Genomic DNA, 17170 nt, shown 5'->3' with positions numbered 1-17170 from the left:
TAGCAATCCTTCAAATATCTTTCTTCAGCATCTTGTTGCGTTTCAACGGTGCAATGACAATCGAATAACTTGGATCTTCAAAAAAAAAAAAAAAAACAACAAAGTCTCAAGAAGAAAACTATCTCCCGTGCTTCGTTCAATTTCAACATCACCGCACTATCGATTTCTACTTGAACAGCTTGGTCGAGACCGCGTTCGACTCGTCTTAAGAAGGGAATACAAAAATATGTGCTTAAGCCTTCAATCGGCCCTCGTCTGTGTCGCGATTTACATGAGAAGACAAAAACTTGCTTTCGAGGCATCCTCCTTTGCCCCTTCGTCCCGTTTCGCACACACTCTGTACGCGGAGTGCGAACGCGGCGGAAGGAAAAGCTGGCTCAGCGGGACTCCGCCGCGCAGTACTTTGCATTTTACAATGGCAAAGATATTATGTAAAGCGTCTATGCGCGCGGCCACCGGCCCCCTGACGCCGTTATACAACCCCTAACGCGTGTATCATGGGGACGCAGACACGCGTGTATCATGGGGACGTAGATACGCGTGTCTGGGAGACGCAGGTGCGCGATACAGACCAGAGCAACGTCACGGGCTTTCAGGTCTTTTCTGTGTACGCACTGGAGAATTGCTCCAGACAATGGTTCGATTGTTTTTTCGTTGGCTTAGCTATTACCATTCCAACCTCTTGCTTCGTATTTGCGCGTAGATGTGTAAGTGATTTCGAGAGTTTGTCTCTTTCGAGACTTTTTAGGGCTTTTAGAGACACGATGGGATATTAACGGGGGGTCTACCGGTACCTGAAAATGAACATTTTTCAGCAGACGAAAGTATGTTTCAGGTATTTGAAAGTTAAAAGTTTCAGGCATATCTGTTTCGACTGTAGCTAATAACTCGGACCTGATTCAAGTGCCTAGAATTCTTTTTCTGTAAAGTAATGATAAATTAAAAAATAATTCGTCCTAGTACCTACATATGCCTATTGGAGCTTTCTTGTTCATTTTAAATTGTGGAATATTTGTGTACACTTTGTGACGAAACTTTAGTTGTACAGTGTTGAGCTGCTCAATAACTATTGAGCAGTGTGTATAATTATATAACTGTTTAAGAATTAACAGTGATCGAAACTTTTTACCAAGGAAATCAAACGTACGAAAATAAATTCTGATCATTTCCAATACGCAACAACTAGCCTAGATCTAAACTAAACCAAGGCTGTCTTTACAAATTAGGAAAACTTCGGATGCTTTTATCGAGGGAACGAATTAGACTTACTTCGTAAATCAGAACAGTCGACAAGGCAGAAAGAAATTAAATTTTTTAGCAGTTTATGTACACCAGTTCAGTTTGTCAATACGAATTACTAGATTATAGAAATGGCTGCAACTCACGGACAAGGTCCATATAAATCACTGAAACAGCTCTACGTTTTATGAAACACCCTGTGTACATCATTGAAAAATAACCACTCAGGCCAAGACTAGTGCGCTTTCAAATAATTTATGGTGAAAACTTAAGCTGTGCCGGGCTTCAAAGCAGTGGCTTAATCCAAACAATCCGTGCACGAGGAACAGCTTTAGGTATTTTGCCTGTGCAACTCACAAGCGAATATCATCGTGTAAGCAAGAGTGCTTTTTGGCTCAAACGTGTCACAGACGAAGGGTTAAATAGTCAACTTCTATTGGAAAAAGTTCTATTGGAAAATGGAAAAGAAGAGGATGATGGCAGATTCTGTCTATTGCTGAATTAGCGAGCAGATCAGGTGAACGAACATATTAGCCTGGGTCTGAAATGGGACGAGACCGTCTCCTGTAAAAATGAAGATTTTAAATGGTTAAATCTTATCGTATAAATAGCACCCAAGTAAAGGTATAATATATTCTGATTGTTGCGAATTACACGCACAGTTGAGTCATCGTGAGCTAATAACTCTAAATCGAAATCGGACATAACCGAGATCGAATATATATGTGTGTGTGTGTGTGTAAACACCAAGTAATTCTTCATGGAAGTGAAGTTTTAAACGATCAAACCTTGTCTTAAAATAAGAATAAATATGAAAATAGCAGTGTTTGAACCTAATGTACTAGCCTAGGTCTAATATGGGCTGAGATGTTCTCTCACAACAGTAAATAAAATCACTACTGTTCAAGTCAAGTCTCATGAGATCTACAAGGTTCGCCCACTCTCACCTAAAAGTAACACAAACACATACATCGCGAGTAATATCTGTGAATTTCTTTACGACGAAGATGCTAGCTTGTCGCGATTGCTTCTTTAGAATTATGCGGTTTCTTTGAGAGCCTAGGTAAACTGTCTGGAGAAGTAAGGGTTAAGGACAGTTCTGTTTTAAGTGGCCTAGTTCTACCGTTCGAGGAGGATTAAAGTAAAAGTAGCATATTCTGACCGTTGAGGATTATGCACACAGTCAGCAGACTGGGTTTGATCCACACATACCCTTAATCGAACCTAGAGCAAGGAATTTTTGCATAAAAGCTTTCGTAGTCGAATCTTATCTCACAAAGAGAAAAAAATTAAAGATAATAAATTTTGACACTTGCCGATTAAATCTGCAGTTCGGATCAGTTTAGAAGTTAGTCCAGATGTAAACCTAGAACATAACTTACTTAGCACAGACCTGTGTTAGGACTCCGAAAAGACTTTCTATCAAGAAATTGAAAGTTTTAAATGCAGAAGTACTCTCTCGAAAGAACGAATCAAAAGGAGAAAAAAATTTGAGCATTATCAAATCGCACAGCTCGAATCTTAAAATCGTATGAAATAAATGTTTCACGAATGCATAGTTTTGTGTGCAGCTATGTAGGTGAACGTGTCCGCATCCGCATACTTGAGCATTCAAAATGGTCTCTTTTGCTTCTTTTTTCCTGGTGTCACTTATCTGCCGTAACGTTTTTAGCTCTGTATCTGTGTACAAAGTGTCTACAGGCTAGTATTCTCTGGTCTGGAATGGAAATTGTTGCATATGGAAATATACACATGACGTTGGATGAGCGCTTCTTACGTGCTATACGAGAGCACGCGTCCGCACGGATACTCTCGGGTATTTAAATTTATTTTTGCGCTGGTTCTTTTGCTGTAAAGTGTCTCGGGTAATGCTTTCCCGAGTTTGAGATTCCACTAGCGTGTTATCTTCCTCATTTCTGATCCTTTAAAATGTTCCTCTTTTTATGGAAATCATTATTTTCTCTCGATAGCGATAAATTATTCTTCGTTTTCCATTTTTCATTGTTCATTGAACGAAAAGGTTTCAAAATGTCCCGTGGAAAGTAACACGAATTACGCGAGTATTCGAATGTCGCGTCCCTAACAGAACTGACCTTTAATCGTGTCTTTGATGCGAACCTCCTGCAACGACGATTAGAAATTCCAGCTTTGTCATGAATTCTTTGTAGTTCACAATATTACACCTTACTTGAGAAGAAATTGGATGTCTCCTCTGTTAGAAAAAGTATTAAATCTCTCGAGATAAATTGCAATTGATCGGGGATGCAAACACATCGGTAAGTGATCCTAAATCACATGGATGTGATGCAGGGTGTGCCTAAAGTTTCGTCGCAAAGTGTACACAAATATTCCACAATTTAAAATGAACAAGAAAGCTCCAATAGGCATATGTAGGTCCTAGAACGAGTTATTTTTTAATTTAGCAGTACTTTGCAGAAAAAGTTTAAAATAACTGTCCCCTGCAGAGGTGTTTTCACTCTGCTTTTTTAAAGCAACAAGACGAATATGAACACACATGTTTATCACAACTTGTTTGTTAGTCTCGAGAAATGTAATACGCTTGTTAATTTTGTACTCACAATAGTCTATCAAACAATGAAAAGATTAAGGAAAAAAAACCAACAAGTTACGATAAACTGTTGAACAACAAATCGTAGATTCATTCGTTTCGAGCCAAGATCTTGTCAGGTGAAGGGTGAATTGCAAGATGCAATTGTATCAACCATTTAATCGATTATTTACTTTTGATCTCCTTTGTTTACTTTTATCAGAAGATTCGCCGTGATTGACGATCGCAAATCAGCCAAACGATACAGTCGGTGTAACCGTGTCTTGGGCATGCATTCTTCTCGGTGCATATCGATTCGCCACGTCGTTACTCGGCGCCGTATATGTGGTACGCGTGTACACGTTATGTACAACCAGGCCACCGGGTTATCTATACGGACCGTTTTAACGCGGAGCATTGTCTTTGGTGAATTGCATTCCGCAGATACTGTCAGCTGTCGCTGTCGTTGTTCGTGTTCGGAGACTATCGCTGGTTATATCAAGCGCATTACGTCCTGCACGTGCAGCTGGAACGCTGCTGGCATTGTAGGTCCCTGGCTAAAAACGTCGCGCGACTGATGAATCTCGATGGATGACGCGAAAAACATCGATTACTCGAGCACCAGTGCTTCGATATCCTTGTGTTTATCGTTTGATCATTTTCAAGTATAGATTTCCACTATCATAAATACAAAAATTATATAAATTCTACTATAATTATATCTATTCAGGGCGTAGCTTCTTGTCGTTTTGCCTTCTTACTATCACGTGATTTTATTTACTATGGTCCATTTAAATTTAATGCAGTGTAATGCTAATGATTGGCGAAGTATGCGATGTTATCCCATAAACGTAGCTTTAAGATCACGTGATAAATGACAATTGTACAAGAACGAAATTCGAAAGAATGTCATCATTGAAGGAGGGCTATCACCCTGAAATTAGATGTCTTAAAAGTGTTTCATTAGTGTAGTAAAATTACATACTTTAAAGGCTATATTGGTATACTTTCGCCAAAGTGCTTCAGGCAGTGTATACATTAACCAGTAACTTTATACATTTTGTAGGTATAGTGAGCTTGTATCAAATTTGCTTTTACCAAATTACTGTTAAGAGTGCGCACAGACATTATATGCAGGACTGACGCTAGAGTAACTAACGTCTCGATGAAACTTTCAATTTAAGCACCTCCTTCTAATTCGTGTTGCAAATTAAAAATAAATGAAATCACTTTTCTAAATAAAAATATTATTTCACAAATTACTACTAAAAATAGGCATATACGTAAAAAGTCTTAAGTTTTCCTAATCTTAAACTAGAAAGTTTCTCGATAATTTGATCAGTCTCTACTTGATCAATTTGGACAGAAAGTTAAACTCACAATCAGGGATGATAATCTTTTTTGATATTTTTACAACGAAAGATAGAAAAGTTTTAGTTTTCATTTGTAAGTGCAACGTTTGACTAATCGATTTTTGATCCACGGATTGCTCGAGCTGAAGGAACACAAACAGTGGTCGTGGAGAGTCTTCAACATGTTCAAACTTCTACAATAAACAAAACACTGTTGTATAATTCCAGTAAACATTTTCACTAAAATCCCAGTAAATTCACCGCAATTCACGCTTTATCTATAACACGCACCACAGCGATCAACCTCGAGACAACACCACACAAGTTTCACCTACCTGTCTTACAGGTTGTCATAGCTGAATAGTCAGTACCCCGTTCGATCATAAGAGATGTAATCTTCGTGATGCCAATGTGTCAATACCATACATTTGAATCAACCTACGCATTGATTCATAGATATGTTCAAGGAAGACCAACTGTATTCGCCAACACTGAACAATTATTACCAGACTTACCAGAATCGGATAACACCTACCACGTAGCCATGCACGTGACGTTTTCGCGCCTTGGAACGAAATTCAAACATGGACGTCATCGACGATTAAGTTCGCTGACGGATTCGCACCAGCCTGTCTTGAACGATTTCAAGTCCTCTTCACCTTTAAAAACCGTTTCACTCGAAAGAACAACTCGCCCCTCTCATCAGCAAGGAAACGACTCTGAACGCGCACTCGCTCAAACATGCATAGAATTTTTCTCGGCGTCGTGTCGGCCGGATGATTCAATGCATCCGTGAACATCCTCCGCCGTTGATGGCATGTGTGTCACTCGGGTGTTCCACTGATGGGGCGGCGGGAGTGTGGGGCGGGGGCGGCACAGGAGCGCCGCGTCGCGCACAGTCGACGAAACAGTCCTCGCAGATTTGTCATCGTAAATCGTCGCTCGAGATAATCCGGGCTGGCTAGTAGGACCAGCCTTTTTCCTCTCGTCTTCTGACAGGACACATTTCACAATTAGCCGCTATTACGTCGACAGGATTAAAGGCGGATGCGAAAAGTTCGAGCCGGCCGGATTAACCGTGTATCTTGTATTCTTGACGTCAGGAGGAGGCGTTGGTTATTTATGTGGCAGGCCCTAATTAAGTCCAGCCTGCAATCGCTGTAATCCACTTTAGGGAGGGAACGGTTCCGATTCTTAAGTACGGTTCAGCTGACCCACTGCTCTTCGACAACAACAATGCGTGTCTGTGGTCGTTGGATTGGGAGCCGGGATGGGTGTGTACGTGGAGTAGATACATATATCGGACTGGGCTTTGTATTCATTGCAATATTCAGCATCCAGAAGTTTGTAATGATATTAGGAACTTGGAGAATCCGTTAATTCGTTATCATACGCGTCTCGCAGTCTCCCTATATGTTCTACTGTTTCTGTCTCCCTGTTATGTATTTTGTTGGGTTTGAGCTTGTTTGAGCATTCACTCGTCTTTGTATATGGGTTGCACGATGTTATCGTTTCATCTGAATCATTGTATTTTGTATTTTGAATTTAGAAAGTAAATTTGTAACTGACAATATTACGTTGCAGTGGGTCTGGTAAAATAATTCATGTAAGATATTATAGAATATAGAATATAATAAGCATATATTGAGATTTATTTTAATTCGCTTTCAATTCGATCAAACACTATTAAACAGAACTCTAGGAACCTTCAATTTTAGTGGTTTCAGATAACTGATTCTCTTTACATATCAATTACAGATGAAATACTGAAATTTATTATAATTATTTTTCTGATCCAATATTTTAATCAAACTGATATCTAGGCGATACTATTTTTAAAAGTAATAATTGCGATACTTTGTTCTTGTTAATATTACATTATTATATGTTATTTATTTTATTAGTACTACTACTTCAATTATAAAATTAATAATTTATTTCTGTGATTTTGCGATTTGCTGTTTCAACGGTGTGAATTCTTTCATTTCGTTCGAGTATTTCAGAATTGGTCTCGTTCGCGACTGCAGGCTAGTTTTGCATAAATGCTGCCTTCCACGAAACGTTTCAATATCGCAGCAAGTTGTAGAACTAATATTCTCCGGTGTGTGAACAGAGTTGGACCAAACCGAAGCAGAGCTCACATATTTACCGTGACACAATGTTGGCAAATAGAAACGATGGAATATGTAATCGGTAGATCGCGAATTTCCTCGTTCTGAAATCAATTCCGATTCCCGTTTAAATTGTGCGGATATGATTCTGAGACTCGGAAATTATTTTTCATCTTTCCTTGCAATTCACTTATCAGTTGGTGACAAATATTTAAAAAATCAAGAATTCATTGTTGCAAAAATTAATTAATAATTGTAACGTTTAAAGTATTTATTTGTAACTTTGGTTACAGTATCTAAAACTTTTGTATCAATTTTGTAATTTTCATTTTCTATTTTGCAAAAATGTTGAGGGTTTGTATAATTAAACGATATAATAATATTTACTTTATTAACTGTTAATAGCAACAGTTACTTATGAGTCGAGTAGTTTTGAAATTTTTTATAGGTTTTATAAAAAAACTTCCTTATTCAAACATTCGTAAGAATACATTAATAATATTTATAGTATATTAATAACGATAGTTATTAATAACGATAGTATAAATATAGCATAACATATTTTTAATATATCGTTTAAATAATTGCAATTTCTGGTTGAAAATATACAATTTTTGCATTTGACCTTTACCATTATACCCTCAATCTTGGGGATTGCTTTCACCTCTTTGATATGGACGTTGGCAGATAAGAAATGCATCAAATATATTAAAAAAGAACTGTTTCTTACAAAAATTACATACATTACTTATCATTTCGAGATTGTCCCTTGTTAGTGTAGGAAGTCTTTCAGTACAGTATCGGTAGACAAAGATTTAATTTTTGTTCCATTCAAACCTGGTCCAACCATCCTTCGTCATAATATTTTTTGTACATACGCGTTCCTGATGTCCCTTCTATGCATGCGTTTTGCTCGAAAAGGGAGTGTCCCCTATCCCCGCCAAAGAATGTGGCTTATAACTGAAAGTGGCGGGCGCTTAGCTGGGATTGAAGGCACGTTTGCATGAAAGCTGCCATTTACTCTCCAAGACCTCAGAAAGTTGAACTCTTGAGGGATACAAAATGTTAGTCATCAAACACTGTGTGCTTAAACGGACTTTCCATCGTATTTCTATGGTATTCCTACGTTCATTACACATGTTTGAAACTTTTGGTTCCAGGTAAGTCAACGTTAATACGATACACAACATAATTCAGCGATTGTCCACAGTAGACTATGATCATCTGCAGCAGTGATCACTGGTGAGTCACTATTCATAATTATCTATTTTACAGTCAGTCAATTTGAATTCGAATAGAAAATTAATGATGGGGTTAATAATTGTGTACATTAAAGTCCATATTTAAATTTCAATGGGAAAATAGTGATGAATGGGGTGTGGAGAACGTTTGTAGACTCCAGATGGCCATTACGTGTAAGAATTAAATAGGGGTGCTCAGACAAGCTTACAATGTACGTTAATTAGAAAAGTGTAAAGTCGGAAAGAACAGGTTTTAAATAGAATTTGTACTTAGAAATTGAATTATGTTATTCCGTTTTGAACAAAAATGATCGTACAATGGAACAACGGAATATTTAAAATAACAGTGTCCAAGTCTGCTGCGAATTATTTTTTTTTCAAAATGATAATTCTATTCTCACTTCGGTTTGTGTTAATTTAATACGATTATCATAACATTCATGAATGTATCGCAGATTTGGAGTCTACAGAATGAAATTAATAAACATTTGTATCACATTGAATAATTAATCGAATTTACAACGACTTTATTGTAGTTTTCGATAAGATTAAATGGTATAATCTTAAAATTACAACAATTACAAAATTAATAAGATAAGAAACTTATAATAGAATTATATAATTTGAAAAAGAACATAAAAGGAGGGAAACAAAGAATTTAATATTAATAATTGTTAGAAAATTAAATTCCCATTATTAAAATAAGAATTTAGTCTTTTACGATTGTAAATATTGCTTCTTTGTTTCTTTATTTCTTGTTCAATTCTATTATAAGATTTTTCGTCTTATTAATTTTGCATTTACTGTAATTTTAGGATTGTATTATTTAATCTCACCGAAGGAGACCAAAAACTCGTGATTAAAGACTTTGTTAAATCGTTTGTAAATTTCACTAATTCCTCGATTAACAATTTCTGTCGTGCATTTATTTATATTCGGACACAAATGCAATAGCTTCAAATCGAAACTCAAGTGTAACCTCAAATGTCGTCTGATCTGTATCCCATAGAAATCATCTGTTATAAGCAGCATTTTGACGCAATTAATCTTCGAAATTTGAGTCAACTTAGCACGCAACTCACGAACGTTTCTCACGAGGGAAGATTCCGGGATCCAGTCACGCGGAACAAGAATTTCGCGAGCAGCATTTTTTCCTCGACGCATAGAGGACAGATTCGTCGCCATTTAACCGCGTTGTAACCGGTGGGTTTAATCTCCGGTGACGGGGTGCGGCTCATTAGATGCGATTAGTCTGCAAGCAGACACGCTCCTTTATGTCCGCACGTACATGCTTACGCAGGTACACCTAGACGCGCGAATAACCTGCGCAAACTGCGACGCTCTCCCCACCATCAGGATTCAACCATCCTGTTCTGGTGTGCACGTGGACGTGTTTGGCTGCCTGTAAATCTATATTGCCGCTCCCCCGAATGGCGAATATACACGTGTGTTTGTACGTGCAAACAGAGAGGCGTCTTGCGGGCGCAGTCAGCAACTCTGGCGACAATGAGGATGCGCTTTTAATAAATCGCCACCTTTCACGGGCGATTTCCACTCGGCTGGTCGTTTTTCGACGACGATCCCTGCGCGTCGAGACGGTGTTTAATGTTCAGGGATTAATGGGGTGCAGCTGCGTCGCGCGGGTGGCTCCGGGGTGTGAGAAGATTCTAGGTGTTGATGGAGCTACTGTTTGGTGGTTAAGGTTAAATGTACGAGGGTTGAGCGCGGATAGGAGAACATGCGAATTTTTTAAATACTTACTCTTATCAAATACGACGACGGATATAGTTTTAGAAAACTGTAGATATTCATTCAACTACTATTTTCAATCCTTAAGGCTGAACGTCACTTTTTTGCTTTTTATCCTTACAAACCTCCTTTTATCCTCTGATGGATTTAGAATGGTAGGTACTATCTGGAAAGGGCTGTTAGGTGTTGAAGCTCGCATTTCATAGTTCAGGTTCGTGTATTGCTTTCCTTTGGGATTTTCTTCTTTTGTAATTATATAAAATATATTTTTTTTAATATTTGTTACTATACACCATGAGAATGACAAAATTCAGACGAAGCAGGAGAGGTGTCTAGGTATGATAGTGGACTCGATAGTCAGGCTATCTAATAATAGTTTCTTTCTTGGATTTAGTCGCACCGGACATGGTAGTTAATTTTCTGATTTATTTTTGTCAGTTTGAGAAAATGTTTCAAGCGGAATATAAATATTTCTAAATGTTAAATACAGAGCAGCAAACAGTCCTGTGTTTGGTAGAACACGATATGGTGGAATACCCGAATTAGTTGGTTTACTGAACTTCGATTTACTATTTCAAATTTTATCCGAAGTTCTAGTCATAGAACATCCTAACCTAACATTGTATCGATGTATTGCTGTCACACGCAACATAGCTGTTAAGTGAGATAATAGTGTTTTAAAATGCTACCATGCAAATGCAGTAGCATCAATTCTGGTATTCCTCTGACTGGAAACCTTTTCATATATAGGAATCAATGACAGAATAAAAACTTCCAGAAATGAAATTTGTTTGGTGGCCCTCTTGCGGCAAGAACGAGAGATGTCATCACTCTCGAGGAGTACATCGCTGCATCTAACAATGGAGAAAAAATCCTCTAATGAAATCCTCCTCCAATATTCGCCACCAAAGGATTATCTAAATGATCCCTTTTTCACGAGTTCTCGAGCTATCATCAATCTCAGAACTTCTTGTATAAGTTGAATTATACATAATTCAAAAATGCATAATAAAATATTGTTACTAAATTCCTGGTGTAAAAAAAAGAACCCAAATAGCATGCACTTTTAGGTTATCACAAGCTCCCGAGTTGAAACAATCTAAGAGGGAGATAGCATTCGATCGTTGCTATCTTTTTGGTTCGCTGAACCTTATACAGAGTGTTTCTCTGGTGAGTAAGTTCAAAGCAATATCACTGCTTAAACACACCAGCAATAATCTCGTGTTCAGCGGTGAAATGGCCGATGTTCCTGATGCGTCATCGACGATGACAGCTACTGTAACGGACACTACTGTATTTGTAATGTCTGTAAATTAAAAACGAGACTGACGTAAGATTAATACCGGGGTGTTTATGGGGCAGCATTGTCTACGAGTCTACTGGCAACAGAATCACCCTATATAAATTCGGATAACAAGAGTGAGAAACAATAAGAGTAATGGATATATTAAGAGATAGTGATGTTTGAGTAATGTACAATTCGGGCCTTCGTAAATTTTGTTAGCACAATCGTAACATATACAATTCTATATAATTTTGAACAGCAAGGTAGTAGCAAAAAATAATGAATACAAGTTTCATACTTTGGTTTTCATTTCCTTAATAGCCTTTAGAAAGCTTCAAATGGTGCAAAGTACGAAATATAGACCAGTTGTTAGAGTAGAGGAGAGGTGGTACGAATGGGATACTTTTGTTTAGAATAAAATGACAAGAGCAGTTCTGAATTCTTCTTAACTTTTAAAATAAGTAGCATTGTGACTTATGATCCTTCCACGTAAGTAAGGTCCTTCTTCTTATGCGAGGCAGGTTTAGAAAGGAACGATATCTATAAACGTTGAAGAGATTATCCTGATTAAATACCCTTCGAAAACGGAGATCTGTTACTTGGGCCTTAGTGGGAACAAATTGATCTCAGCTCCAGAGCTACGTATACCATTTACTATCGCTCCTCGTATAAAGAGTAGAGCGCAGCAAGTGCAGTGGATAATGATAACAACAAGAGGTTTTTATCAACTAGTTTTCTTTACAATTTCGTATCATGAAATATTGTAATTTAATTTAGGTAAAAATGAAGGAAAAGATTCGAAACACTATTTGGACAAATTAAAAATCTTAAACCGTTACTATGAAAATGAAACTAAATTTGAACGAAAATGCATTACACATAAACAAACAAATGGTAATGCGAGCAGAGTAATAATAAATAACTTGGAATTGTAATTTAAGAGTATAAACATTTTTATTCGAATACTCTTTAAATAAGAAATATCCTTATGGATAAAATTATTAAATTTCAAAAGCGCTTGTTAATCCAGCCACAAAGAACCACGTACTGTTATACAAAAGCTTTGTACGACGTATACACGATCTTTCTAGTTAACGTTAAAGGAAGTTTTACAGAAACCTGTAACATGTAGTAGACATACAAGTACGAATTACTTTCGAAATACATTAGGAAACTACGTCAGAAATACAAGTTTAATTATACAAAAAGTATGTATCAAAGGTATATAACGAATGTAAAATATAATACAAATGATTTATTTGGTCAGTTACTTCAGCCCATAATTTAATCCGTGACTGAATTACGGGTGGAAATCAAAATAAATTACTCTTTCGCTCTCAGTTTTCGAAAAACACGAGTTTTCGTAAAAATCTAGGATTTTCGAGAGAAATGAGGTATTACACGAAAAGTAAAAACGTTAAAAAGTTCTAATTGGTCCTTAAAAATAAAAGAGAGTTTCTCAAATATAGTGGTATATACTTAATTAATTGTTTTTGATTCTAACTAGATGATTTTTCTATCCAGAAAAGTCCTTTTGAGGAAAGAATGTAGCTTCCACGCGTACTGTGGAAATTATAAGAGTTAAAAAAATGTTGAAATAATGTATCTAATAAATAATTATTACTTCGCATTCTTTAAAATATAAAGAAACACCTTTCCTTCGAATCTCGATTAAAATTAACTTCTGTAGGCAAATTAATCATTTATAATACATATATAAGATACGTATTATAAGATTAATATTCGGAACACGCGTAAATGTTAATAACAATCGTCTTCAGGAACAAACATTCACTAAAACTGTTCGTCTTCGCAGATTTCGCAATATCTTGATATTTATTTATCATAATTATTAACAACCATCATAGGACCATACTTTAAACAATTATTAATAATGTCCTAGTATAGACAATGGCTTAAAACGTCAATTTATGAAATATTCGGTTAAATCGTACAATGGCAGTCGAAGTAACTAAAATTCACGTAATAGGGAGGTGGGGCATCTGGACGATCCGCGGATTAACGTGGAGTTCCGATGACACCGTAGTGACCAGTGCTGACCAGTGATGACCAGTGCTGAACAGTGATGACCAGTGATGACCAGTGCTGACCAGTGCTAACCAGTGATGACCACTGTTGACCAGTGATGACCACTGTTGACCAGTGATGACCAGTGATGACCACTGTTGACCAGTGCTGACCACTGTTGACCAGTGCTGACCACTGTTGACCAGTGCTGACCACTGTTGACCAGTGCTGACCAGTGCTGACCACTGTTGACCAGTGTTGAACACTGTTGACCACTGTTTACCAATGCTGAGCAGTGCTGACCAGTGCTGACCAGTGCTGACCAGTGCTGACCAGTGCTGACCACTGTTGACCAGTGCTGACCAGTGCTGACCAGTGCTGACCGGTACTCTGTTGGGTACCTGGACCACCCACGTACTACCAGTTTTCTCATGTTTATTTTCTCTGTTACTGCATGAATGTATTTAACTATTAACTTACATAAACTGTGTTAATAGTTCTTTAACCAATATATCTATAGAAACTTCACTCAAGAGAAAAATACAAAGTGCACTTTTCCGAATAAAAAAGAAATTTTCCGATTACGAGTTTTGTTCTTTGCTGGGCGCTCTTGGGTATAATAAAGAAATGTATCAGGATTAAAATGGCCCCAAATTGAAGTTATTTTGTGCACTAATTTTTGAAATGTCAAAAACAAAATGGGTTTACGTATCACCATCTTCTCCTTTAGGTATGTACCTACGCGAACGTTTCGCTGAAAATAATATGCGATCTTATTAACCCTTTCGTCGCTTACAATTAACCCAGACCTATATTTACTTATCGTGTACGTATAAACTGATTAAAAATATCTAAACGATCGTTGAATCTTGGTTCTCTATTCATAAATAGTTCGCAATCGGTACCGTTATATTTGTTTTATCTTATTCCTTCAATGTTAATATTCACGGCAATTTGCATTTCATTAAAGCTGTACCATGTTCCGTTTAACGACGTTCGAACGAGAAAACAGCTCACGTGCAATTAAAAGTTGAGGCTGCGCGGCCATTTGCATATGGTGTAAAAACTCGTTGTTACACAGCGCGCTCGCGTGACGCACGAAGGATGAAGGAAAGTCCCCGCGTTTCCGAGTTTTAATGTCATTGGTCCACGGAAATAGTACCTTACCTAGTTTATGTTGTAGATACACACGTGTGTCGGTCACCCGTGCAAGTTTGCGAAAGCGTGCCACGTAAATTCCAGGCGTCGACGTGTGATGTAGCTTGGAACGAAAATTCGCTCCTTTCGGCTGACTTCGCGAGGATCGATAAAAAGTGAATACCTAATCGACGTCTAACAGAAATCCACGCGACAGAAAATGTTAAAATTTCAATGGGTTCAGGAGAAACTAGAATATTGAACGTATTACATCGACTGGCCTAACTAACTTATTCCAGACAATACATAAAAAGTCTTGGACCCTTCATTTTTATTCAAATATATTTTAATTCCTCACAATATTACAAAAACTGTAAATCATTTTGAAATTCGAATTCCAAAAACATATATTATAAATAATAGATTTTTTTTGAAACTTTCATTGTTTTTTGTATGCTTTTGATGTACGGTACTTCGACGGAAACAGAGCTACTCAACGTTTCTTCCCTTCCTTCAAAGCAAGACTAAAAAGATAACCGTCTATAAATCTTTCCACACTACCTTTGACCGTATTACGATTCAAAAAGTAAATAACTTTTACCCTTCCAATTCTTCTATAATATACACTCTCTTTCATTGTCCATTGAATAATCCTCTTTGGGCAAAATTCGCGAGACGAAAGCATCGCTCGTCAAGTTCACCGTTCCTCGAATCACACCGGAAGTTTTATGAATTTCTCGAGGCGAGAGGATTCGGTGGTTTCTACAGGTCTGTGGTGATTCCTCGCTTCGCAACACCGACGATAAATTCTCTCATTTTGTCGGGGGTTCTTGTTATCCCTTCGCTCTCTTTCCGTCGTATAACTTCTCTCCATCCGCCTGCCTCCTGCTTGCCAGCTTGTCACCAGAAAGGTTCATTATCTCGGAACAGATGACGAGTAAACGTTCGCTTAATGAAATCTTCGTAGTGATTTTACGGGGGAAGTTTCGTGAACCGGAACAGGAGAAGAACGGGACGAGGAGAATAGAGTTGGGGACAGGGTTGATGCTTACGAATACCACCTTCAGGCTGTGCACCTTAAGATTCGTTGTATAGATACGACATTCCTGGCCGACGGTTTTCGGGATTCCGAAAGCTGACGATCGGAGCCTGCTGAGAGTGCTTGGATATTAACCGGAAATACGTTGGAATACTTGTTTCGAAAGTATGCGCGTTAATTACCTCGTAGGCAGATAGTCTGGAGCTTACTTTTAACGATTTGTGCCCACTTGGAGTCATTTTACCGGTGATCCCGGTTCAAGGGGTTGCAATGTTGTACGAAAAAATATTGCCTGTTATACACTGCTATTTAGAAAAATAAACAGTCTTTCCTTAAGCAGAAGTCTTGAGGAATATTTTGATACCTAGGTTTTTACGAAAATGCAAAACAATAACGGAGGTTTGATTTCTTTTCGGGAGACGTGTCCAAGCGTAGAACAAATTAGTATGGCGCTAAAGTGGAGGTCGTGAATGGTACGATTTGTGGTTAGGAAAGTGATCTTGAGCGACTATTTATGTATAACTATTATTATTATATCGTCTTTGTTATACGAGCACAAGAAAGTTTTCGTATTATAACGGAGAGGAAATTCGCTTTTATATGTAATAGGTTGTTCGATAAGTTTTGTCGTTCGGTAAAACTTATTGAACAATCTATTATTGTATCCGAATCAAACTCAAGAAGTCGTTCAAGGTTGCTGAGAATCACCTATTTCCACTATACCGTGTAATTACCTCCATTGTAAACCTATAGGCATATGCTCTATGAGTCCCAAAAATTATAACGTATTTATAAAAATAGAATAAACACAAGCTTGAACAAAACTATGAAAATTTCGAACAAATAATTAGAGATCAGATGTGTAGAATATATATTTTTTTACAACGTAAAGTGTCGTAAATAATGGAAGAATGTGTGAATATTAGAAATATTTGGAGAACAACATTCTTAGGGAGTAAATCTTTAACGAACATATTAAAAACGTATTAAAAATATATTAAAAACTAGGAAAAATCCAGAGAAATCTTTATTATCCCTTTTTTAGAAAGAAAAAAAATAATTTCTTCCAGTAGTTACCAACAGCACTTTTTCAACGGAAATTTTCTCACTGACGACGTAATGAATGCCAACGTGTTTTTGAGGTCTTAGAGCGACCTTTTTCGTTGGCACAGTGCCGTAGCTTTTCAACTGATAACTACTGACGTCTTCCGGGGTTAATTGTATACTTACCCACAAATAAATCAAGAATTCTAACGCGTGAAATGTGTTCCGACCCATAATCGAATAATTCCTACACTCCGAAGTCGTACACTTCTTGCTTCGACGTGTGAAAATTGATCATCTTCGAGAGGACGGCCTCTTTCACCGATGGAATAAGTTCTATCGGCAGGAACCCCACGTTTTACATACTTAAAATTGTAAGCATTATTCGACCGCGTTC

At 37.4% G+C, this 17170-nt stretch overlaps 1 protein-coding gene across 4 annotated transcripts in view; it reads left to right on the top strand.

Moving 5' to 3' along the window:
• Nucleotides 1–17170, top strand: part of LOC143154849 (uncharacterized) — a 575162-nt gene that overhangs the window by 127207 nt on the left and 430785 nt on the right. The window contains exon 2 of one of the 4 annotated variants that reach the window (XM_076326868.1): nt 8411–8492. The exons of the other annotated variants lie outside the window; for them this stretch is intronic. The gene's annotated coding sequence lies outside the window, so the exon portion shown is untranslated. The remainder of the gene's footprint in view (nt 1–8410; nt 8493–17170) is intronic. 4 annotated transcript variants of the gene reach the window in all.

Source organism: Ptiloglossa arizonensis, chromosome 2 (genome assembly GCF_051014685.1).
Source record: "Ptiloglossa arizonensis isolate GNS036 chromosome 2, iyPtiAriz1_principal, whole genome shotgun sequence".
Classification (NCBI taxonomy): domain Eukaryota; kingdom Metazoa; phylum Arthropoda; class Insecta; order Hymenoptera; family Colletidae; genus Ptiloglossa; species Ptiloglossa arizonensis.
This window is presented reverse-complemented; position numbering and strand designations above follow the sequence as displayed.